Source organism: Cavia porcellus, unplaced genomic scaffold (assembly GCF_034190915.1).
Source record: "Cavia porcellus strain 051 isolate PalLab524CR breed Dunkin Hartley unplaced genomic scaffold, mCavPor4.1 scaffold_32, whole genome shotgun sequence".
Lineage (NCBI taxonomy): Eukaryota > Metazoa > Chordata > Mammalia > Rodentia > Caviidae > Cavia > Cavia porcellus.
In genome coordinates, this window is record NW_026947515.1 from 46,029,276 (window position 1) to 46,055,937 (window position 26,662).

The 26,662-nt window shown below is 44.1% G+C and overlaps 1 long non-coding RNA gene across 1 annotated transcript; it reads left to right on the forward strand.

Moving 5' to 3' along the window:
• The first annotated feature begins 13,545 nt into the window (after positions 1–13,545).
• Positions 13,546–26,165, forward strand: LOC134474301 (uncharacterized). Its single transcript, XR_010045047.1, has 2 exons — positions 13,546–13,769; positions 22,620–26,165. It is a non-coding gene; the product is annotated as an uncharacterized LOC134474301 (long non-coding RNA).
• Positions 26,166–26,662: the final 497 nt, after the last annotated feature.

Genomic DNA, 26,662 nt, shown 5'->3' on the forward strand with positions numbered 1-26,662 from the left:
TGGTTTGACTATTGTCTTCTTTGGAAGTCCTGTAATGTTTACAATGCCTAAGTTTTATTGGTCTTGTTCTCTACTGTTTTGTCCAACTTTATAATATCTAATGAGATAGACAATTCTTTTTAAGGAAACAAGAGACAACATTGATAACCATTGTTGATAACCTTGTACTCTGTTCTACATCATGTGCTATGTCTATCCTTAGTTTTGACTGACAGCTTTGTTTTGCCATATTTGACTGTATTCTCCCCCCCCCCAAAGTAATAAGCACTAAGGAGTAATAAAATCCAAAATGTGTAAATTTTGTTGTAAAAAAGAGAGGGAAAAAAATAAAAAGAGCTCTAACGGATATAACAGCAAATGTGTTTAGGGGTGTTAAATAGCTGACTATATCAATGTTTTTGGATCATTGAACACAGCTGTTTGCAGTCTCCCTGTTTGAATGTCCACCTTGTATTCTTTGATACTGTGATTTGAGCAACTATTTTCAAGATGATAATATGTAATCTATTAACAGGTGATTTCTTACTGTTATGTTTTTTTTTTTTTTTTTTTTGGAGTTCTGTATTACGTGTACCCTTACACCACTTTGTTTTGATTTGTGTTTTTCTCTTTTTCCTCTTAAATAAAAAAAAAAGCAGAACTACAGGTGTGGACTCCCTCCCAAACTGTCCTCCCAGGGTATCCTGTGCGCTAACCATAATCAGCCCTCACTTGCTGTCAGAAGTCCCTGGACAGTGCTGTGACCACCTGTCCTCCACTCTGCAAGAAGCCTGAAATGCAGCTCCCTTTTCCACCCTTGTGGCCTGTTGCCTCTGTGAGAATGAGAGTGGAGTCTGCAGTGTTACTTTAATCATGGGTGCTCCACAGGGTGCTGCTCTATAACTATCTGAGAAGTGAGTGGACAGTGGGTGTATGTCCTGCCTGCCTTTCCTCCACCTTCAGTTCATATACTGATGCATAATCCCATTCTGAGTGCCTTTGTGAGTCTCCCTTTCCCCTATTTTATGTCCATGTGTATAGAGGCCAAGAATTTAGGCACATTCACCACAATGTGGGTAGTACCTGGTCTGCTCTCCAGAGTGACTGTGTGGCCTTTATAACATGGAAGCACAAGAGACCAGTGTTTGTATCTGCTCTGGTCATTGCATCATGGTCAGTGCCTGGTACACTGATGATTTAAGGCACCCACCAGCTCCCTCCATGATGTCTGTGTGGAACTGGGTCATCTGGCATCCCCCAGAGATTCTTGCTCTGGATACCATGGAAGCACATGGAATGACTGCCCAGTGTTCTTCAGAGTGTAGACAATTGCTCCACCCAAGTGATGGATCCTTGGCAGTAGGCAAAGCTTCCCCATGGGAAAGGAAAAACTGCAATGAAGCCAGGGTCCCTGGTCTGAGAAGACCTAGTTTTAGACCCAACTCCTCCTTCCTACTTCCCTTGTCAACTTAGAAAATACACCATGCCTCTCAGGTCCTTTCCAGTGTGTCCCCCTGAACTATGGAGGTCATATTGGTATCTGCTTCCTAGGGACATCATCAGAGGTGAGAGATAACACTTTTAAATTTATGGGCTGATGTCATGTGTACACAGTGTACAGAATTAGAGGTGAAATCGATGAAAGGTGGGAGGGAGGTGAACACATTGCACACAGGCCTAGATCCTTCTGTATGGTGGTGTAAATGACACTCACCCCCTGGACATGTTTCCCTGGTGGCCTCATGAGGGGGCAAAAGTTCATCAGATCAGCCATCATTATGTTCCCTAAGCATCTCAATTTCTTCTATGTATTGGTGCTATGGCCTCAGACCTCACACAGGCTAAGCAAGCACTATGGATGCAGATGCACCCCCAAATCTACCAGCACTGTGCCTACATTCACACCTGTGTGAGTCACCACACCCAAGGCAAACATGCTCAACTGCTGATAGTTCACCTTCTGATGGCCACATCCTGAGTAGCCCATTCCTTGAGCATGGGTCACAGGTAGTGAATTTTGCTCTGATTTTTATTAGCCAGGCTGAAACTGAGCCCATGTCCTCATGCATGGTAGACAAGTGCTCTATCCTGAGCTCTCTCCCCAATTTTTTACTTGTTCTTAATAACAGAACATGGCAGACATGATGGAATGTGACTATCAAGGTTCACACATAAAATGACTGACTAATCTGTTCTCCCCTTCCTCTGTTCTTCCTTCCTTCCTCTCTGTTTCATTCTGTCTTCCTCTCTATATCTCTAACTATCTCTGCATCTTCCCTGAGGAGAGGCTCACTCTTTGCAGAGAAAAAGGGTAACAGACAGAGCAGACATCAGACCTCACAACCTTGTTCCTGCCTGTTAGTAAGAGAGAGCGCCTGAGAGCAGATTCTGCCACAGCAGTGTTTCCACTGAGCCTGCAGCCTGGACAGGAGAAACTATGGTGGATCCTCCAGCAGCACTTCCTGAATTCCTAATCCATAGAACCTGAGAGAACTTTACCTGTTGTACCTAAGTTTGCAGCCACGCATTCATCAGTGGTCACTGATGCGCTATACCAGATGTGAGGTTCTGTCCCTCGCCCACTCCTCCCCTCCCTTATTCTCTCCAGGCCTTCTGTTCTCACTTCTCATTTGTTTCTTGACTAAAAAAAAATTGACTTTGAATCTCTAAATGGTTGGTCCTCTGTCTTCTGCCACACAGACTCTGCTCTGTACAGCTTTAGGGCCTGCATGTCTCAGGTTCAGGCATCAGTTCCATCTCAGTGAGGCTGTTCAGATGCCCCCATGTAGTGACTTTGACCTCTGTGTGCCCTTGCTTTATTGGAATATAGTGCTGGGTCTTCTCTTCCACTACATTCTGCAGTGATTTGTCCCTCTCCTCCAGCCTTCCAGCTTCTCGGTGGCCAGTGACATATTGTCCTTTTCTATGTTGGTGCCAGCCTAGTTCAGCCCAGGAATAAGGTGAGAATTTGAGGCATGTGGCTTGAATAAATCAGATCACTTTTCCTCTGAGCAACCCAGTGTGTGCCCATGGCATCACTGTTTGTTCCTGTGTGTGTGTGTGTGTGTGTGTGTGTGTTTGTGTGTGCACATCTGTGTGTATCCCTTGGGTTGCTGCTTGAAATCAGTCCCACATGTTTAGACTCAGGTCCCATGAGCCTGGGGCCTGCTTTTCTAATGCCTTTGGGAGTAGGCTGGGTCCTGTGCTAGGAGGTCTTTCTCCTTTGGATTTCTCCCCCATCCTCTTCACTCTGCCCATGTCCTGTGCCTTGGGACTGGCAGTGTCCCTCTCTGGGCACTGGTTCTCAAATGTCCATTGGGAATGGAATAACATGCATAGTCCTTTACTGTGGAGATACTAGCATGCTTGGGGATGAGGCAATAGACAGTCACATGGACATGGGGTTCTCTTCACCTGGGCACTGTCCCCATCCACACCTGCCTGTAATTTGATACCATCTCTACTAAGGCCATTATCTTCGGGTTACCTCACATTGCCATTGTCACATGCAGTTCATTGGGCAGGGCTAGGCCTGGACTTAGAACTCACCACTCACTGTCCCCGATACCTTGCCCCAAACCTGTGACTCTTTATAGGCTCACTTGGTTCAAAGACCATGGGAAAACTTTCTATCATCCATAGAATTCAGGAGCCACAACTTAGCTCACACTGGGGCATCCACATGCTCAGCTATTTCTTTGTGGGAAAGCTAGTGGCTGCTGAATCAGTGACCTAACCTCTCCTGCTGCCCAGCCCCCAGTGGCAGCATAGTGCAGCCAGGCCTTGGGGGAGTAACTTCAGCCTAGAGCATTTATAGCATGGAGCAACCAATCAGCTGGCCTCTGTGAAGGCTGCAGATCTGTGATTGAAGACTGCACCCCAGCTCCTGAGGAGTCATGGAGAGCTCTTGGGTCTCCCCATCTACCCCAGCCCTGCTAGGATCCTGATGGATTCGAGTTCTGGGCTGGCTTTTACTACCTGGGACCTGATGCCACTGCTGTTTCCCAGTGCTCATTTCTCCCACTTGTTTGCCTCCCTGACCGTTATGTTTCTTTTCTTATGTAAACAAGGCCTCATTATTCTTAATTGGGCTGTGTTCATGTGTTTTGTTCTTTGACTGAACTACTGGGTAAGAACTGAAATTTGTAGGTGGTGACATGTTGACCCAGACTTTATGCAAATTTACTCTGTCTAGAGAAGAGGACATAGGCAGTCATATTAATGACATTGTATGGAAATAAGCCACAGGGGAATTCAATGGACATGCTGCCTGTGACACTGCACTTTCTATACTGGGTTATAGACTTTCCTTGGAACCACACAGTGCCTCACATCTTAATGGTTGTATTACAACTACAATGCTTTACTTTTGTGATTTTTTCCTGTTAAGCACTCATAAGTTAAAATTAATAATTTATCATTGAAAATATCTAAAGTATAAACCATTTGTGACACTCCCATGGTGCTGCTCCATAACAAAAGAAAGTGTTATTCTCCTTCATATGAAATAGACATGAAATAACCTACATGTAATTAAATGTGGAGCAGTTTTGACGTGTATATGTCTATAAAGCCAGGAACATAATTAAGAAAACAAAGAATCCTAAGAACTACAAAAAATCCCTGAATTCTTTTTATATGCCCTGCCAAGAGTCCATGAATACACAAATGAGAAATTGATGTAGTCTGTCTGGATTTTCCCTTCTCAGACAAGGCGAGAATAGACAGTTACTTATAGCAGGGTAAGGCAGAAGAGAAACATAACTGCAGAGATGTGGAAAAAGAAGGACAGGTAAATTACAAGGACATAGGATGAGTGGTGGCCAGGATCTAATAGGAAGGGAAATAAAAGAAAATATATTTGGGTAGTGAGTTGATGAAAATGTTCTGGAAGAGAACACTGCTGAAGGTTTCACAACATGGAGAATGCACTAAATAGTACCAAACTCATCAACTGAAGCAAGAATAAACCCTTAAATTTCATTTACAGTAATTCTATCACTCACATCCCAGAATAGAATAATAATAAATAGAATGATATATAAATCTGGCAGAGAGGGGAATGGCAGGTGTGGGTCAAGAGCTGCCTGCAGGTAGAGGTCAAGAGATGACTCCTGCTGGGGAGCCACCAGGAGATCCAGCTCTGCAGCTGGTGGAGAAAGGAAAACATGTGCCTGCTCTTGCTGTGGGGCCAGAGCTGGTTAGGGAGCTGCAGGTGGAGCTGGCATGAGCTCTGCGGGTGCAAATTCAGCATGCACTGGAATTGCCTTTGCAGTTTCAGGAGAAGAAAACATCATTGACTTTCCAGGGACTTCTCAGGGCCAAACCTTCCCACTGCCTGTCAGAGGCAGCTGTGTGCATGAGCACAGCCCCAGTAAAGCCTCCCAGACTGCATCCCCACACTGACTGCTGAGGGGATCATGTTCCTGTGTCTCCCATCATCTGGGCACATTGCTGAGTTCCCTAGCACATTCCATCCTCTCAAGGCCACAACCCACATCCCAGGGCTCCTTACCCTGAGACTTAGGTGCCAAGGATTTAGGAGGCTCAAGCTGGTCCATGAGAAGCTAGGCCTGGGAATCCACCTTGGAGTTCAGCTCCAGTGAGGAGTCAAGGACAGGAGATGTGGACCTGGAGCAGACAGGCAGTTAGCAAAGCAAGAGGTATGGCCTCTCTTTTAACACTACCTATAGAGGTTACCTTAGGGAGAGGCACTTGGGTCTCTAGCCAAGAAAGTTCAGTGTCCACTTCCACCCTCTCCCAACTACAGTGTGGCAGTGTGGGACTTGGGATCCCTGAGAGGCTGACAGAATGCTCCGTGGGAGGCAGTCCTTCCTTAGTGGTTTGACACCACTCCCTTCTTTAGGGAAGTGTGACACAGTTTCTCCCTGCCCTTCCCCGCTGCAGGTCAGCTCAACAAAGGAAAAAACTGATATCTGCCATGTCTTTGCACTCAAGGGCTCAGAGCTGGTGCTCCATGAATATCTGACAAGTGAGGAGTCATGGATGTCTATCCTGCCTTTCTGCAGTGTCTAGGTCAGGCAAAGATCTGCTTCCCATTTCTCTTGGTCTCTGTGGAACTCCTCCTACATGGTCTGTAACCTCTTCCAAAGGAGGCCTTGGACGCAGAAAGAGTTCCTTGAGGTGAACTATATCTGTTCTGCTGCCAATGCTGACTCTATGGCCTGAAAAGAACATCAAAACTCAAAAGGGCAGTGGTTGCCCGTGTTCTACTTACAAAATCATAGACAATACTCAGAAAAGTGTCTTCACTCAGGGTGTCTTCATGTATATTTTGGCTTGATGACACCCACCCACTTTGCAATAATACCTGTGGGCCATGGACACTTTGCCATCCCTAAGAATTCCTGTCTTGAGCATACCCTGAAACCCCTAGAGTGACTCCAATCTCCTTTCCAAAGAACAGAACAGTTTTCCCCATGTGTATGTTAATGAGGGGCGTAGAAGGTGATCCTTGGGAATCAGAACAGCCTCTGTAGCATGTCTTCATGGGGACAAGGCCACAGCTCATCCCTTGCCATGGATCCCCCATTTCATCCTCAGTGACCCTGCACTCTGGATCCACTCAGCACCCACAGTTCAGTGTTGTAAACCAAGACTGAGGTGCTTCCACATGGCCAGGACTTGAATACACAGGTGGCCAAGTCCCATGGGGCTGCTCAAGTGAGAACTTAACTTCCCTGTATCTGAACTAGCCCTGGACTCAGTGTCTCTGAGTGGCTGGGGGTTGAGCCTAGGGATGTTTGTTCTAGGCTTCCTCTTATCTCTTGGTGCCTCTGGGTGCCTCTGGGTGCCAATGAGTCCTGGCCTGAGCTGCTGACACCTGGGTGTTTCCAGTTGAGCTTCCTGAAGCATCTGGACCAAGTGAAGCATCCTCTCCATATGTTCCCACAAGTTTCCTGACACGGGGTCCTGATGCTGGGGCCAATATCCCTGGGAAAGCAGCGTAGCATGTTCCTTGTCCACTCTCTCAAGCCAGCCATCTATGAAGGCCAATTATCACCAGACCTCAGTGCCTGGTGACCAGAGCCTTCAGAGTTCTGTTTGGACTTGTCACCAAGGAAGTATGGTCATCTGCTGGGGTCCACAGTTGAGTCTCCCCCTCTGATGCCTCCTTTGTTTTTATTGTGAGCTAATCTGTGTCCTCCTTAGAAACAGCAAGTTAAAAAACTAGCAAAATGTGTGTGTTTTTAGACTTTTTCATCCATAAGATCCTTTCCCTTGAGGATGAGGTGCACAGTTTCTTCATTTAGAGATTTCTCAAATTTAATTTTGACTGTCTTTTCTGGACTTAAGTTAGTTTCATTTCATTGTCATTAAGGAGCATGGAGATGTTCCCAGAATGCCCATAATAATTTTCCTTGATGGATATGAAATGTTTCATGTTATAACACCCATGTGTCCAGGAAAGGAGGATTCATAGCAAGTTTTACTCTCATATGTCTATGAATGATCATTTATTCATCCTTAGAAGTTTACCTCAGCCACACACTGTAGTGCTCCGTACTCTGACCTCCTTTGAGGAGGGACAGCAGGTGGTGAGGGTGAGGAGAGACTGTGCAAGGCTCTGGACATCATCACCCTGTGCTGATGAAGGACACATGGGGATCACTCCTGGGGAATTTGTCTCCTAATCACTTTTTCATTTCCTGTTCTCCCATCCCAAGCAGACCATGGGCTTTGTGTCCATGCTGGTTAGTTTGCCTTTCCTAGAGGTGATGGCGCTGAGCCTGTTCACTCTCAATGCTCTTGGTTGGTCTCCTTCAAGCAGCATCTGTGTGCTGGGCTCTCCACATACTGCTGCTAATTGCCGGTGGAGCCACCACACACTCTCATGGGGCTGAACCTGCCAACTGCAACTTGTTCATGCATCTGTCACCCATCTAGTGATCCCATTTGTTCTGTTTCTGGGTTGGCCCTGGAAAGCCAGCTGCCACAGCCATTCTTATACATGGTCTTGAGTGAACATAGATTTTTATTTCAAAGAAAAAATACTTAGATGTGAAATTGCCAGATTATATGTCTTATGTGTGATTAGCTTACAAACTGTTAAGGTATACTTGGAAACATTTTTTAAAATCACAGGTGGTTGTTTTCTTTTTGGTACTGAGGATTGAACTTATGACCTCAGGTTTGCCAAGTGGGCACTTATACTGTTGAACTAAACTTCCAACCCTGTTTTCTTATTTTGTTTTGCTTTATTTGGCTGTGTTTTTTATGCTATATTGTGTTGCTATGTTATGTTATGTTATGTTATGTTATGTTATGTTACACTATGATTTCTGTTGGTGAATGTCGATGTCTGCTCCCGGCCGGCAGGAAGGACACACGACAAAGTCTGGTAGTGGACAACCTTTTCTTTTTATTTTTCTTCTCCGTACAGCCTGCCCTGGGATCGCTCCCAGCCGAAGCCTCCTCTGGTCCGCTCCCCGCGGCTCCTTTTGTGCTTCAGTCTGCCCCAAAGCCTCTACCGGTCCGCTCTCCGCAGCTCCTTCTGGGCTTCTACTTCCGGGCTTCTACCTGGCTTCTTCTTCCGCCCAGGGGTGGCACCGGTATATATACGGGTACAGTGTCCAATCATGTTAAAGTAAGCAAGGCAAGCTGATTGGCTAACATCATCAGTTGCCAGGCAGACTATATTGTTGAGCGGGTTGCTTACGCGGTAAGCAGGAAACTAACGTGCTCGATGGGAGGGGTAATCTACCTCAGGCTTTACTCTTTACTACAGGCCTCACGTCCGCCAAGTGAGGCGACCCGGCTCGGGGCTGCGGCTCCCAACATCTCCCCCTTTTTTATTTTTTATGAATGTGCGCATCGTAGCCCTTTCTGGACTGGGTGCAGAGGCTTATGCCCTATGCGTAGGCTCACCGTAGGTCCTTGGCTTAGACCCTGGTCGGCCGTCCCATGGTCTGCCAAGGCCCTGAGGCCCTCGTCCTTTTTCTAGGGCCAGGCACAAACTGGACGGAACCTGGATGCACACAAGCTTGCACTCATTTCCTCTTCGTAAAGAAATCCCCTCGGAGAGAAATTTAGACCTGGGCAGCATCTAACAGTCCAGCGGCTTACGTGCAGGATGGGGTAGGGCCTGGCTTAGGTCGAGTCGTGCTGGGGAGGCACGCTCTTACCCGTCATTGACTCACCTACCCTGCTGTGTATTGTCACCTTATGGAGGAGAATGAGGGATGCCCGCCATATCTAGACTCGGTCGTGGGCCAATTGAGCAAGCCATGCATATGCCTGAGGATCTTCTTGTCCATTTCGGGCTACCGCTATTTCTATTCATCTTATTGGTTGGTCTGTGATGGATCTCCAGTAGGGCAGGTCTGATCTTCAGTCGAGGGCTTTGTTGCCCGTGTCAGTCTCTCCGGTATCCACAGTGGTTCTCGTCCCGGTTCCTGTGGGAAAACACAAACCGCGCCTCGGTTCCAGCTGACCATTGGATCCGGGCCCATCCATTGTCCTGCCATAGATAACCGCGCCTTTGGAGGCAGGCCTTGGCTTACTCCCCCTTTTTGTTTTTTATTTTTTATTTTTTATTTTTATCTTTTTCGTTTTTTTTTTTTTTTTTTTTGTCTTTTTCCTTTTTACCGGTACCAGGGACCGAACTCACAACTGCGTGCTTGCAAAGCAGGCACTTTTGCCGCTGAGCTAAATCCCCAGCCCCCATTTCCTCGACCGGCGTTTTTCTCAGCCTGCTCGGCAGAGTAGCCGCCCATGAAAATCATAGGACGGCGGTCGCGACAGAGTGGAACGGGGCGTCACTTCCTGTGCCGGCTGAGAGAAGGGAGGGTTCCCTGTAGCGGCCTCTCGGTGGGGAGCTGCTTCTGGAGAAGAGCTCCAGGGCGGAGCGGATGGCTCTCTATCTCCTCCCCGCCAGAGAGCGCCGGGGAACTGGGTCTGGTCATCAGCGTGCCGACCTTTTCCCATAAGCATTTCCTTGTTCCACCCCCGGTTTCCCCGATTGGCGTTTCTCTCAGCCTGCTCTGCAGAGAACTCTGCGTACCAGGCTCGCCAATCCAGGCAACTGCCCGAGGGCAGACACGCCTTTGCCAGCTGAATCCAGTCCGCGGGGGTGAGGGGCCCAGAAGACAGATTCTCCAGCATGGCAATGGTGTAAGGCGCAGTCGGCCCAAAGGTTGTAACTGCATTTTTAAGTTCTCTAATCTGCTTTATCTCAAAAGGCTCCCATACATTGCGTCCCTGGCCCATAGCTACTTGTACAGGAAATATCCCGTAGGGGCCACTATCTATCCCAGGTGGATGTACCTCATGAGACAAGCGTCCCCCCTGCCAAAGCCGCCTGTAAAAATACCGACCCGCCGGCGGCGGAGCATAAGACGGCGGCCGTGATTGGGCGGAAAATGGGGGCCCGTGCATCACTTCCTGTTCTGGCGAAAGGGGAGAGAGCTCCCAGGCGGCCGCCTCGTGGCGAGGAATCGCCTCTGGAAACGGCCCCCAAGGTGGGGCGGAAGGCTTCGCCTCCCTCTCGCGCGCGCCGGGGAGCGCTCAGGAGCTCTCTACTCCTCCGCAGACCAGGTTGAGCAGAGCGCAATTCGCGGGGCAACGCTGGAAAAGAACCCTGTGACTCCTTATTGAGCGATTTAGGCTCCTGACAGCTGGTCTCTTTGGCCTCCTTGCCATTCAACTTTCCCTCGTCCTCGGAGTCAGACGACTCCGAGGCTAGAGCCCCGTCCTCCTCCTTAGCATCCTTGTTCCCCTTGACGGACCCCTCTCGGGAGCTCCCTGACTGGGCCTGCTCAGATACCCTGCGTACTTTTGTAAGCTCTTGAGAGCTTTCTCCACAACCACCCTCGCTCTTAGTGTTGCTACCTAACATGTTTCCCATCTTTTAATATGTTACTCACCGCGTGAGGCCCAAGGAATCCGCCACTTACGCGTGAGCCTGAGGGGAGTCTAAAAGCCCTGTAGGTGCGCGCCACCCAGAGCCCAGGCTTATCCCCAACTCACCTGTCTCGCAGCTCTGTACTGGAGCGTTGTCCACTTCCACGTCTCGGGGGTGATCAGTCCCCGTACGGGCCACCAAATGTCGATGTCTGCTCCCGGCCGGCAGGAAGGACACACGACAAAGTCTGGTAGTGGACAACCTTTTCTTTTTATTTTTCTTCTCCGTACAGCCTGCCCTGGGATCGCTCCCAGCCGAAGCCTCCTCTGGTCCGCTCCCCGCGGCTCCTTTTGTGCTTCAGTCTGCCCCAAAGCCTCTACCGGTCCGCTCTCCGCGGCTCCTTCTGGGCTTCTACTTCCGGGCTTCTACCTGGCTTCTTCTTCCGCCCAGGGGTGGCACCGGTATATATACGGGTACAGTGTCCAATCATGTTAAAGTAAGCAAGGCAAGCTGATTGGCTAACATCATCAGTTGCCAGGCAGACTATATTGTTGAGCGGGTTGCTTACGCGGTAAGCAGGAAACTAACGTGCTCGATGGGAGGGGTAATCTACCTCAGGCTTTACTCTTTACTACAGGCCTCACGTCCGCCAAGTGAGGCGACCGGGCTCGGGGCTGCGGCTCCCAACAGGTGAAGAGTTTGAATTTCCTTCAGTGCATTTTCAGTGCTTTCTGATTTCATTTTGTATAACTCACCCAATAAACTATGAGAATGTCACATAATCCTGGGTAATTTAATTTTGGAAAAAATTTAAAAAGTAAACGAGAGCCAGGTTTGGTAGTGAACATCTCTAATGTCAGAAGTTGCAAGGCTGAGGCAGCAAGATTGCTGTGAGTTGAGGTCAGCCTGTGCTACAATGTGAGTTCAATGAAAGCCTAAACTTCATAGCAAAATCCTGTCTCAAAAATAAATAAATAAATCAAAATAAAAAATACATTTAAAAGGTTTAAAAAGACACAAATACCATCTATAACTCGACAAATCAAATCTTGGTGAATTTTTCTTACATATGTACTTCAGTCAGCACACTGAGCATTATATTTACCATGAGGTAGGCATTGATCTACTGCCAAGAAGTTGAACTGTTTCAACTTTTTTGACCTTTTAACTGAGATGAATGTAGATATGCTACTGAATATATACTCTTAGGATTTGGAGAGCTTAGTATAAAGAGAATTTGATGGTTCTTTTTATTTTTGTACTAACTTTATATATGGAAGTAGGATTTGAGCAAAGGATTACTGTTTTTTGAAAAGACTTTCTATTTTAATTAACTTTCTTATTTTAATGTAACTCAAGTACATATTAATAAGGACCACATAAAAGATGCTATTGTTAAGTCTATAGAAGGATAAAATACAGAAGAATAATGAGAGAATAACATTGGCTACTGTATTGTGCACAATGATTTCTTAATGATCTATATTTCCATACATTTGTAAAATGTGTTAATGTTTTTTACAAATTTTAACGCATGATCTCACTAAGATTGTGGGTTTCCCAGGCCAGGCTTAAACCTTTCCTTATTCAATCTCCCTCCCTCTCCCGGAGTGCTAGGATTGCAAGTATTATCTTGAGTTGATAATCAGCAAAAATTTTGTGCATTCATAGAATGAAATACTTGGCTTTGATCTTATACACTTTGCAGAGAGAGTATATCTAGTTAAGCTATGTACCAACTTCCTAACTGGCAGTTTTTTTCAAAGTAAGTAGGATTGAAAATCCCATTAACACTGTTTGGAGATTCTCTGTTTTGTAACTGTGGTCATCATGCACTTCAGAATGTCACTGCAAATGCCTTCTGCACTGGTATTGAGGCTTGGTGTCCTTGAAGCACATTCTGGTTTTTTTTTTTAATCCCTCATGGATTTTAATGATTGTTTGACGTGAAACCACAAGAAAAGTGTGAAAGCTAATGCCATTTGGGGCACACTGCTCTCCAGAAGGCCAGGACAGTGTAAAATATTATTTTTTCTACCATTGGACTTTCCAAGTTTTTTTGTTTTGCACTCAGTTTCTATGGATTGTATACTGAGATTTTCACTTAGCTCCATGGTTTTCCACATTTAAAATTCTTTTTATTTTCATCCAGATTCTGGATAAGTGGCTATATTCCTGAGCCTGTCCTTAAATTTGTGATGTTGCTGCCTCAGCCTTCCAGATTGCTCGCATTACAAGCCACACCACCAGACCTGGTTTCATCATAGTGTTGTTTAAAATTCATTGGCTAAGCATGGAACGTTGAAAATGCCTGCAAAGCCTGCACTCAGGAGGCTGAGGCAGCAGGATTCCTGGGAGTTCCAGACAAGCCTGCAACACACTCTGAGTTCAGCTTAGGCCAGAGCTACACAGGAAGAACTTGACCAAAAACTGAAAAAGAAAAAGAAAGAAAACTAAAGGAAAGGGAAATGAAGGAAAGCAGAGGGGAAGGGGGATGGGAGGGAAGGGAAGGAAAAGGGAGAAACAAAACAAAATTCCGGGCGACTGTATGAGTTGGTCTCTACTGGGCTGGCCTTTCTAATCTGTGGTGCAGTTCTCGCAGTATAGGACCCTTTCGACTGTCGTCACTTTATTATATACCAGAAAACTCTGTATTTTGTTGTCTCTAACTTTAATATTTTTTCCATGGCTATAGGATAGACTCTTTGTCCTTCCATCTGAATTTTCATATTGTTTTTCTATTTCTAGGAAAATGGCACTGATATTTTGAGATTTTGACAGGAATGGCATTTGAACACCTGCTTGCTGTGGGTAGCATGTACATTATAACAACATGAATTCTTCCCATCCACCATCACAGTCTGTCTTTTCTTCTCTTAGTGCCACTTCACTCATTGCTTCAATTTCTACAATTTTCCAAGAAGAGGTGAATTTGGTTCAAATTTTACATAAGTATTAATTCTTTTCGATGAATTATTAAATGAATGGTGTTCCTTGTATTTCAGGCTGCAGTTTATTTGAAGCACATAGATATGAATTGATGATGACTTGTGGATTTTGTACCTTGAAACTGAAGTTATTTGTCAGGTTGTTCTAAAAGTTTTTCAGTTGAGTTTTAAGTTTCTTATATGAAACGTTGTGTCCTCAGGAAACAGAGACACCTCTTAATTCTTCCTTTCTGATTTGGTAAACTTTTGGGTTCTTGTTATTGATATTTCTTTTGTTGTTATTTTTTTCCTGGCTTCTTTGATTATTTAATCATATATTTAGCACTGCATTTTTCCAAAAAACATTTCCTTGTGTTTTCACTTTCCAGTTAACAGAACTTTTTACAGATTCCTACTGTAGTTCAAACCCTAGGTGCTTGAATGCTGAGAATCCACTCTCCACCTTGGTAGAAGGAGGGAAGCAAAGCAGAAACTGAACTTGGGGACACTGCTGTGCCTTCCAGCATTTTGTACAGCAAACCCTGACTCATGCCTGTTTATCCATAACATATGGGCTTCAGTACCAACTGAATCTGCCACTGACAAATGAGTTTCCTACATTTACTTCAAACAATCTCATTTCCCCTCAACTTGCTAAGCACATGGTCTAAGGACTCTTACACCCAAACTTCAAAAATAATTTCCAGTAAACAAGAGACTGCTACCATCCTGAAATCATGATGGGATTTTATGTAAAGATATAGTCTGATCCACACCAAGGCAATCATGAGCTGAGAGGAGCAGAGATGGCTTGTGCAGATAGAAACACCTTGAAATTGTCAACCAGCAGCCGCATCAAGCAGGGAGCAGAGCTCCTGAACCCTCACATTTGGATGATGGAATCGTCTGTTGGGTTTTGCCGTGGGTTTACTGAGGTGGATCAGTAAATCTAGGTTGTTGTAGTGCAGTGCCAAAGGGAAGTCATGTCCATGTAGCATTTATTTGGAGTCATTCTTTTGCAATTGTGAAACCTGCATGCATGACTTTTCACACCTCTGCCATTGCAGACTCACCCACAGGTATTATTTCCATGACTTGTAAAGGATCAGTTTATTTACACAACATGCAGAATGCTGTTCTCAGCCTTGTTTTTCTCAGACTTGTACATTTTCAATCATTTCTTCAAAAGAAGCTAAATGATTTAGTTTGAGCAAACTTCAATTGTGTTGCCGTGCTTCTGTGTGATGTCATTGCTGACAGACCTGAAAAGGAAGTGAGGTGGACCTGCTGGGGGTTCAGCTCCAGAGGATTACTCTGCTCAGCTATGTCATTCAGGGCTACCCCTCACCTGATTGGCCACTCTGGCATCCAAATTCCCTTGCTCGGTGTTGTCCCTGTTGTCGGAAAACACTGGTTTGCTGTGTAGACTCCCATCGCACTGGTTAGCACATGAAAAACCTTGCTGTGCTATGAGTTTTTCACCCCTAGACCTGCACCTCTATGGCCCTGGGAAGAGTTCCCTCCAACAATCATTCACGGCATTCTCCAAACAGCTCTCCTGTGCATGGTCTATGTGAAGGCTAGGGACGGTCTAAGTTCCTTTCTGCTTCAAACAGTACTGTGAATCAATCTCTTTAAAAGAAATCTTGAAAATTTGTGTTGCATTTTGTGTTGGAGAAACCTGTCTTCTTAGTCCTGTGAGGTCTAAGGATGGTTCCATATACAGCTGTGATGGGAGCTACAGGACAGGACTCTTCTCTGTCCCCCATGTTCTCTCCACTGCTGTTCAGCTCCTGCCTTAAAATGTGCCATTGGATGGGACACAGCACATCTCAGTGATTTGTGCCTGCGTGAATCAACTTTGGGAGGCTGAATGTTTTCTGCACCTTTTGGCCACAGGTGGTGATTTCCTTTTGAATTATAAGACTTTCTCACTTCTCTCACAAAATGGACTGGTGAGACCTCTTTTACTTGGGTAATTCAAACCCTGGGAAGGTGAGGCTATTTCATCATCAATCACAGCACTAAACAATGAACCAATCACAGATGCTAGGTTTAGCTGCCTCTGTGACTTCATGAGGCTTTGGTGGGGACACCCAGATACAAACCATAACACCTTCTAAAGTAAATCCTCTGAAGATGCCCATGCTTTGGACTAGAAGATAATTCCTTGACTTAGTCCAGGGTTTATCTTATTTTATTTTATTAATTTATTTTTTAAGACTCTTACTGCGTAGTTCATGCTGGCCTTCAATTCACTATGTAAATTAGGCTGACCTAGAACTTGCAACAATCCTCCTGTCTGAGCTCCCTAAGTGCCAGGATTACATGCATATAACATCACACCCAGCTATTGTTTGTTAAGCTGTATTTATTGATTCACTTGAGATTACTCAATTTAATTACCTTTGTTATACTTAAGTATACAAAAATGCTAACAAATGTAATAAAATTCCAGCCCAATGTAAACAACTTAGCAATTTAGCAAGGCCCTGTCTGGGAATAAATTATGATAAAAGTACCAAGGCACTGGATTCAATCTCAGCACAGCAAAATTAAATAAATCTGTAAATAAACAAAACTTCATATAAAATAATCTATAAATAATACTGCTTAGAAATACATCTATAAAAAACAAAATTGCTTGTTAGTAAATCTATAAATAAATAAAGCTTTTGTGGATAGCTCAGATGAGAAGTGTTTTAAAAGCAATTTTATTTCATTATAATTGACATACCATGAACTTACAGGTTTAAATACAAAATTGGATGAAACTTGACATGGGGCAGGGATATAGTTCAGTGGCAAAGTGCTCCTTGGCAAGCACAGGGTCCTGAATTTGGTTCCTGGTACCAAAAATAAACAAAACTAAAACTAAAAACAAACAAAAAATCCTCTAGGAATCTTGTCATACATGAGCCCCTTGAAAATTGTCACCAAAGTGGTGATGTATATGTCACCTTCACATTTTCCTTATTGCTTCTTATAATTTCTTCCTTCAATCCTAAGCAATGTGTCTGCTTTTTGTCTCTGGGAAACACTTTGTATTTTCTAAAGGTGACAGGTCAGTAACCACACAGGATGCAGAAGATTTTTGTTTTTGTTTTGGGGGGAGCTGGGAGGATTTATTAAATCCTCATAACCATGTTAGGTTTCCCACGTACTGCTCCTTGTCAGTGGCTGAGCCATTACATCCCACTCTGTTGATGAAGCACTGATCCTCATGTGTCCATCAGCTGAGGCCCTTTTTGGTGTTTCCAGTTTTGAGCTCAAAAATAAAGTTGCTGTAGTCATTCTTGTGTTTGTATAGCTGTAGCACTGATTTCCAAGGGGAAGATACTCAGTGTGCAGTTGAATATTCCAGATCCTGCTTGTTTAACACAGAAATTGTTTAACTGTCTTTCAAGTAGTTGTTCAAAGCAAAGTAAAGATTTCTGGCTCTTTTGTGAGTATTTTTAAACCCTGTTCTTTATAAACTCTTGTTCATTTATTTTTCAGTTCATTTTATAAAATTTACCTAAGGAAAGTTTATTTCTATTACATAAGGTTCACTATTTTTTGACATTGGGTAGAATTTTAAAGATGGAAAAAACTGAAAATACTATATATATATATATATATATATATGCACATATGTAAATCACCTATAATTTTAACATCACAGAACTTCTGCTATGTAATCATTGACTTCATTGTCAACTTGATGGGCTTGAGAGCTGTCCAAGGGATTAGTAAAGTTTACTTCTGGGCTCATCTGTATGGGTCATGGAGAAATGACTTTAGGTACTCCATCTGGTCTCTGGCTTCTTCCTCCCTGGTGCTATCCCTTTACTCTGCTTCCTGGCCACCATGGACTGCTTAGAGCACTATATAAGAATGTAAATATGCGATAGCAAACTGCAAGAATTATACAACAAAAACAGTGATTGTCTGCTCTGCTCCACACTGACTACCACTGTTGCTGATATATGAACATGTACATTCCCTGACTTTGGGACCTCACCCCAGAAAATCTTTCCTGAGTTCCCAAAGCAGGCCAACAAATGTTCACCCAATGTCCACGAACAGTCCATGTTACCTTCAGCCAATTCTTCTGCATCTCCAAGGAGAACATGGCCATTTTGTGTTTTCCCCGTGACTCTGCAGAAGGCCATTCTAATCCTACTTTGTAAATCCATTATGTGTCACACACACACACACACACACACACACACACACACAAATTAAATCTGATCCTCTAGTGAACCCTGACACAAACTGCCTCTAGCTACCTGTGCAACCTCCCATGAACAATTTGATGCCTCACTGATTTGAAAAATCGAAAGCAGAACTGTAGCAGTGCTGTGCCAAGTGTGGGTTAGTTAACGGAGGTGTTGGTATGAGGCCCACTGGGTTAAAATTCTGTCCACACGTTTGTCATTGGAAAAGGTATTAAATGTTGGTGTCTCCGTTCACACAGCTATGAAAATGAAAATAATTCCTAACCCCTACTCTTGTAAGAATTAACATATGTAAAGCACTTCAGAGAGGCCCTGACCTTACACCTGTAAGTGTTACACATGCTTGTTAGTATGTTATATTAACATGTAAACATATATTTATGTTATGAAGACATCAGACGACGGATACCGAAAGCACTCATTTCTCTGTAATAAAAGAAGGGCAACAACACAAATAACAATGGCATCTGAGCACTTGCTATATGGTAGGAACCATGGGAAGAGCTCTGCAGGGTTTTCATTGGATCTTCACAACAGTGCCAAGAGATGAGTGTTGCCATTCTTCACAGTTTGTTTTTGTAATGGAAAAAAACCACGCAGTATTTCAAAGCAAAATAATAGAATAAAAATAATGGAAATTGAGGCTCCCAGAAGAGAAGCAGTGTACCTAAGGTGTCAGTCCCAGGAAGATTTGAGTCCAGACATCTATAAATTCCAAGCCTCAGACTCAGTCCACTCCTCTGCTTCCTCTCACAGCAGGCCTGGGGCTCAGTCTCCCAGAAGCTCCACCTGAAGCCACACCCAGAATCAGCGAAACCCTAACCTCCACTGCCACGCCCACCGCCTCATTCTTGCCTCCTGGAGGGCTCTGCACCTCCTGGGTCCCAGCTTCTGGCCCCGCCACTCACATCGCTTGGCCCCACCCCCTGGCCGCCAGCGAAGATTACACTCCACCCGGCCCAACCTGGGCGGCCTGCGCCCAGGGACGGTTCCTAGCCACTGGCATCCGCATCCCACTCAGTCCCGCCTCGCCCCCGGCCTCGCTTCACAGGGGATGCACGGAATGGCCATTATGCCGCTAGCGCCCCCTTCTGGTGACCTGAGCACTCTTCCTTCCTTCCTCTGCCTAGGCTGTGGCTGGGCTGGGACTGGGGTCTGGCCACGTAGGCGGAAGGCAGCGGGTGTTGAGTGGCGGCGCGGTCCGGTGGCCCCGACTTTAGCGGCGCAGGTGCCTTGGTGGGAGGTCCGGGGAGGCTGCGGGCGCGGCACTGGGGCGACCTAGCCTAAGGTGTTCAGGGCTCTCCTTTCCACCCTCCTCTCTGTCGGGGTCCGCATGGCCAGCCCGGCACAGGGCCTGGGATCCTCCCCCCTCCCACTAGGTGCTGTTGAGAGCCCAGCCCTGGTTGGAACCTGTGGCAGGGAGGCTCAGAATCTCACATGGCCTCTGCTGTCAGTGAGCCGCGGACATTTACCCCAACAGGATGATTTTATTCCACTTGGATCTCCTCCCTGCAGACTGAGAGAAGACCTAGATGTTAAATTAAGACAGCAGTTATTATTCTACCTGCACATGCTTTGTCTCCAGTCCATTCCATTGATAAGGGCTTTCTGCTTGTTTTAATGGCGCCTCTTGGGTGTTTAAGCTTTGTGAGGAGTCTGAATGTGGCATGGGGCTTTGAGGGATGAGGAAGTGTGATCAGCAGTTTAAAAATTTAAGTCCACAAAAAAAAAAAAATTCACCCACATTGTTGAACCTGCTGCAGAATACCCATCTTGTCAGTATTCGGCTGTCTCTACCCATACTCCCCAGTTCTGCTCACATCATTTGTGTATTTGCATAGTGTTGAATATTTATAATATATGCTTAGGTAGAGTTTTACTTAGTTATCCTGTTACTGACCATGTACACAAGTCAAGTTCCTCTTAGAAAAACTGCATTGAGCATATATCTTTTTTTCTTGGGATAAATCCCAGACATTGGAAGTAGTAAATCAAAGTTCTGTGTTCTTTCCCTGGTACTTGATATGAATTGCTTCTCAGAGAAGACATGTTAACAATAGACACCTTGCAAAATTTAGGTATTTTCCCAATTCTATGGAGAAATTTGGAGTTCAGCAAGTTGTTGAGTCATTTTCTGTACCAGCTGAGAGGCCACACAAACGACTGTTGGATTTTATTTTTAACTGATGTACCATGATCATCCTTTTGTTTTGATTGACTCTATTCTGTTTTATTTCATTAGGGTTTATCCTCTTGACAATTAAAAAAAAAAACACTTTCTTGCAAGGCATGGTGGTGCATGCCTGTAATCCCAGCACATGGGACGAATAGACACGAGGATCACAGGGAGTTCAAGGCTAGCCTGAAATACTTGTTGAGTCAAGGTCAGCCTGCAGTACATAGCAATACCTTGTCTCAAAGGAAAATAAAACAAACAAACGATTTTTTTCTTCTTTTTTATTTCAATGTAGCACACGTAGACATTAATAAAGTATGAAAACAATTTTATAAATAGATTAATTTTTTTCATAACAGAATAATGGTTAATACACTGTGTTCAATGATCCCAGGGATTTCTGTATGAGCTATATGCCCATGCACTTTAAAAGTTGTTGTTTTTTTAAATTTTTGACACAATCTCTAAATAATTTACTCAGCTCTCCAAGTTGGGTTTAAACTTGTGGTCCTCCTTCCTTACTCTCCCTGAGTGCTGGGAGTACAGGTATAGGATATCTTCCTTTGGTAATTCACAATAGTTATGAATGTTTGTGGGGTAACATGTGCTTTTGATCTATGGCTCCTTTGTAGAAAGAATCAGTCCAGTTAATGTGTCTACCACCTTACTAACCTACAAATACTTTCACAGTGACTACAACTGCAAATCCCATTGTTTAGCAGTTTTGAAAGCTATCCTTCTTATTAACTGTGGTCACCATGCAGTTTAGTAATCATTGAAAATTTCATCTCCATTGTTAATGAGACTTTGTATTCTTGAATGAAAACCCTCCTTTCCCCATCCCTCATGGAACTGATCATTCTTTAAAATCAAAGTGACCAAGAAAGATGTGGAGGCTCAAGCTGCTTGGGGCACACTGCTCTCCAGAAAGACCAGGTGATAGTGCTTTGTAGCCCTTCAGCTTGCTCCCAATTTTTTTCCTTAACTCAATTCAGGGAATTGAATGCAGGCCCTTGCACTGAACTACAGTAAATTCTGATTTCAAATTTCTTTTTTATTTTGAGTCAGGGTTTGCATAAGTAAGTAAACTTCTGAGACACCAATCTTGGGCATAGACTCTCACATGTCTGTATGTGGACACACATTGATGTCAGAGACATTTCATTTTCAAAACCAAGATCCTCCATGCACACATCCTTCTCTTAATAGTGTATTACTTCATGATCAGATTCCTTTTCCTCTTTCCTTGTGGGCCCAGAGAGACTGAACTCAGCATCCCCACAGCTTTCCCTGGTTCTCGTGACCCACTCTAATGCCTTGAACACTCCATGTGGAGTATAGCAAGCAAGGCTGCCAGTGTCTTCCTGCTTCAAATAGTGCTGTGAACCACAGTCTTAAACACAAAGCTTGAAAAGTTATGCGGATCTCTGTGTGGGATAAATCTCTATTGTGAGCACTGTAAGGTCCAGGGACACCTGTGTAGAGCTGTGATGGGAGCTACTGGACAGGGCTCTTCTCTGCACACCATGTTCTCCCCAGTGATGTTCAGCACTTGCCTTAAAACCCACCATCAGATGGGACACAGCAAATGTCAGGGATGTGTGCTTGCATGAATCAGCTTTGGGAAGCTCAGCATTTTCTACATTTGTTTACATGTGGTGATTCTCTTTTGAATTACAAGAATTTTTCATTTCTCACAGAATGAACTCATTACACCTCTTTGTCACTTCTAATACAAACTATTTATCTGCCTGCTGCTTGTAAGCAAAGATTTCTTATTGTGGATTCTACATTATTCTTGGTTCTGTTTTTCAAATGTAAAGAATCAGATCTTTCTCTGTCCCTTGTACCACTGAAATCATGGGAAAGCTTTTCCAACATGAAAAGATGAGTAGATAAACAATAGTCTTCACATTTTATCTGTACACTTTGGTCTACCCGGGATTTTCTCTTCTATCGAAGAGCAATAGCAGCCAGTCTCCTCTAGGAATATTTGGTCAAACATAATCTGATGCACGAATATTAAAGACCCAGAGAACTAAATCACAGGGTGAAAAAATCAGAGTGAGTGGGGAATAATAAGAGAGTACAAGAATATGGAATGGTCCAAAACTGAGCAGAGTGCTGGAACTCAATGGATGTGGAAATTGTACAAATTGGTGATGTGATGACGTGCTACTGAATTGAATATGTTGAAATGCATGATATCTTCACTTTTAATTAAAATTACCTTAGAATTTGATGTTGAGAATAATTATAGAGATAGGAGTAAAAATCAAAACTGAAAGAAATACAAGGGGATGGGTTAAAAGGGGATGGGAAGGTAAAAGCAGGTGGTTTGCAGGACTTGGCCTAAGTGGAGTTCAAGACACCTGTCATGGCGTGAGTAAAAGTGCCAGTTATGGAATTCCTTAAGAGTGGGTGCCTGACCCTAGTTTTCACTTTGATCCCAGAGCTGGTGAGGTCACTGGAGGTGTGGATGACCAAAGCTGTGGAATTGGGACTTGAAGTTATTCATGTACCAGCCATGCGTCAGCAGGAGAACAATCACCAACTGTCCTTGCTCCTTGCAGGGCCCAGAACTTCCCAGTGCCTGTCACAGACAAATCTGTGCACAAATCCACCCCAGCAAAGTTTCTCATTCAGCTTTGACCAACTCATTTCTGCATGCCTCAGGGTTGCTTGAGGTCCCAAGACTGGCAGTCTTTCTCCTTGTCAAGTGTCCCATGCACTCATGAGAGGCCCACAGGCCAAAGCCAAAATCTTCTGAACGCAGTGCTTAGTTTCAGTGAGCTCAGGTTGATCCAATTCAGCTGGGACATCTTGTAGAATTGGACACCAGCATTCTGCTCCAGTTGCAGAGAGCCCAGCCCAGCCTTCTCTCTGCCTTGAATGGGACAGTGCTGGTCCAAGAAGACTTACCCCGCTGATATTAGTCCCTAAAAGTGCTGTGACCACCGTGCTCCTTTCTTTAGGAAAGCATGAAATCCATCTTCCTTTCTCACCCTCGTGGTGTTGTCTCTGTGAGAAAGAGAATGGTGTCTGCAGTGTTGCTCTACTTGTGCTTACTCTACAGGGTTGGTGCACTGCAAATATCTGTGAAGTGAGTGGTCAGAAGGAGTGTGTTCTGCCTGCCATTCCTTCCTCTTCAGTTCATATAGTGATGCATCATTCCATTATGTGTGTCTTCTGGGGACACCTATTCCTCTATTATGTGTTCACATATGCAGAGGCCAGGAAGTTAGGCACATTCACAGTAATGTGGGTAGTACCTGATCTGTTCTTTAGAGGGACTTGTGTCCTGGATAACATGGAATCACAAGAGAACAGTGGCTAAATTTGCTCTGGCCATTGCATTAGGGTCATAGCCTAGTAAATTGGTGGTTAAATGCACTCACCAGCTCTTTTTATGATGTCTGTGTGAACCTGTGTCCTATGGTATCCTCCAGAGATTCTTACTGTGGATACCTTGGAAGCCCATGGAATGACTCTCCAGTGTCCTTCACAATAAAGATAACAGCTTCACCCACGTGACAGATCCATGATAGGAGGCAAGGCTTCCCCAAGGCTAAGAAAAACCAGCAGTGCTCACAGTGTCACAGCTCTGAGGAGAAAGATTCAAATCCTCCTCCTGACTTCCTCCATAAACCTAGACAAGACACCATGCCTCAGGTCTTTCACGGAGTGTCCCCATGCAATATAGAGGTCATCCTGGCATCTACTTCCTAGGGATATTTTCACCAGTCTGAGATGACAATTGTAATGCCTGTTGGCTAGTGTCTTGTGTACATAGTGTACAGAATTAGAGGTTAAATCCAGGAACCGGTGCGATGAACGTGGAATACAGTGCTGCCTGGTGGTAGAAATGACACTGACCTCCTGGACATATTCCTTGGTGGCATCGTGAGGGGGCAGAAGTTCTTCAATTCAATCATCTTTATGTTCCCTAAGCATCACAATTTGTTCTACGTACTGGTGCTATGGCCTCGAGTCAGGACCTCACACAGGCTATGCCAGCACTATGGATGGAGTTGAACCCCCAAATCTTCTGGCATTGCTTCTACATTCACACCTGTGTGAATTAGCACTCCCATGGTCTGACTCCTACTCAATAGCTGACAGATGACCTTCTGATGCCAAAAGCTGAGTAGCCCATTCCCTACATTATGGGCCTCACTTAGTGAATTATTATTATTATTATTATTATTATTATTATTATTAGTGTTGTTATTTTGCATTAGCAGTGTTGAAATTGAGCCCAGGGCCTCATGCATGGTAACCAAGTACTCTATACTGAGCTCTCTCCCCAGCTCTTGACTCACTCTTAAATAACTGAATATGCCAGACATCATGTGATGCAAATACTAAGGTTCAAGCATTAAAATAACTGTGACCCATCTTCTGTTCTTTCCCTCTTATGTTCTCTCTTACATTTTAGTATTTATTTTTCTCTCTCTCTGGATCTCTCGCTGTGGGGAAGCCACTGCTATCTCTGAAGCTTGCAAGAGGAGAGCCTGATGAGCTTTGAGTGAGAAAAGGGAAAACAGTCCAAAAGGCACCAGGCTTTTGCCTTGGGTCCTGCCTGTAAGCAAGGGACAGACCCTGAGAGCAAGTTATGCCCTAGTGCCATCTCCCCTGAGCCTGTCTTTACAGAGATATGATGGTAACAGACCCAGCAAAGCCTCTTGGATTCCTGATACCCAGCAACTCTGAGAGAACAGAGTTTATCTCTTATATGAACTGACCTGTCTTCTATCACACATGTCTTGTCACATTTTCCAAATGTATGTAATGACTGGATAGAATTTGACCTCTCTGCCTTCTTTCATCAATCATAATCATTAAGGATTATGTACAGTGAGATTGCTGTACAGTGTTTTCCTATGGATTTTCTTTCGTAGGTTCTGACTTCATGGTTTTCTGTGTTTTTTTTTATTCATTCAAATGTTATTGGATATTCACATTTCAGTTTTCAGTTGTTGGAAACAAAGTTCATATGAATATCTTATAAAATTCTCTTCATGACATAGAGAGGATTGTATGTACAGAATCCTAAGATAGTCAGATGAGTTAATGTGAAATTAACTGTCAAAATGATATCTGAAGTGAATTTACCACAAGCAAGAGAGAAGAAATTTCCTTTGTGCACCTCCTCACGAATACCAGTGTGTTTTGCTGAAAAAAAGAAAGTCTGCTTTTGTGCTCTTCAAAACAAAAACAGGGTTTCTCTTGTGGAATGAATATTCACTTACCTGATAATTGACAATGATAGGAGGCATGTAGAAACTGGGAAGGGTTCATGTGACTGCCAAGGGCATGTTGAAGGCCTTAGAAGTGATAGACTTGTGAATCCCATGGAGGACTTGGAATCACAGCTGGCTCCTGTGGAAGTCACACTGCATGACCGAGGGAGTGCTGACCTCTCCTGAAGTTAAGGCCCCATGACTAGGACAGTCCCTGTGAGAGTTCCTTGGTATTGCATGACAGGCCTACTACTTGACAGAAGATGGAGGTGGAGGAGCCCCTAGTCCAAGGAGAGGGATTCAGGGGACTCTCCTCTCTACCCATAATACATATGTACAATCTAGACAGCTTTGGAATATGGGAGCAGCCGAAAGAGTTAAAGCAAAATGTGAGTGAAACAGTCCCACCATGGGTGTTATACCTATTGGAAAATGACAAAAAGAAAAGGCAAAATGCGATCTCAAACATCTAGTCCATCAGGAGCAAGACCAACCTACATTGAAATAGAGGACTTTAAAAGTCATAAATCAGAAACCTCAAAAGATAGAAAATGAAGTAAAGAAACAAATCCATGAGGCTACAGAGGAAATTGAACTAGAAATAATTTCTCATGTAAAGAAATAACAACTATAGTAAACTAGTTGCTCAACATAGCTAGAGAAGAGATATATAAAACAAAAATACAGGAGCATGGTAAATTGAAACTATGAATGAACAATGTAGAAAACAAGCAGAATCTATGAAACATATGTAAAGATATAGTCAAGAAACAAAAAAAATATACTGAAAGCTGGCAAAACCATTTAAATGAAGCTGAGGATAGAATTTCATAATTTGAGGACAGTATTGCAGGGAGTGATCATGAATGTGTAGAACATATAAAAATAACAAAGCATCATGAAATGACAATCCAGAAGCTTCAACATGATGCCAAGAGAAGCAATGTAAGACTAATAGACATCAGTGAAAATGCATGAGTCAATGCAAATGATATAACTAAGCGATTCACATAAATAAAAACAGAAAAATTTCCAAACATGAGGAAAATTCTGATATACAAATAAGAGCCACACAAAGTGCCAAACAGTCACAACAAACATAAGTCTATGCTCAAACATATAATAATTAAGATCCCAGACATACAGCATAAAAACAGAATAGTAAAACTGTTAGAGAAAAGACACAACTCACCTGTCCAGGAAAGACTATGATTACTATTAAGGCAAACTTTTCAGCACAAACCTTCAGGTTA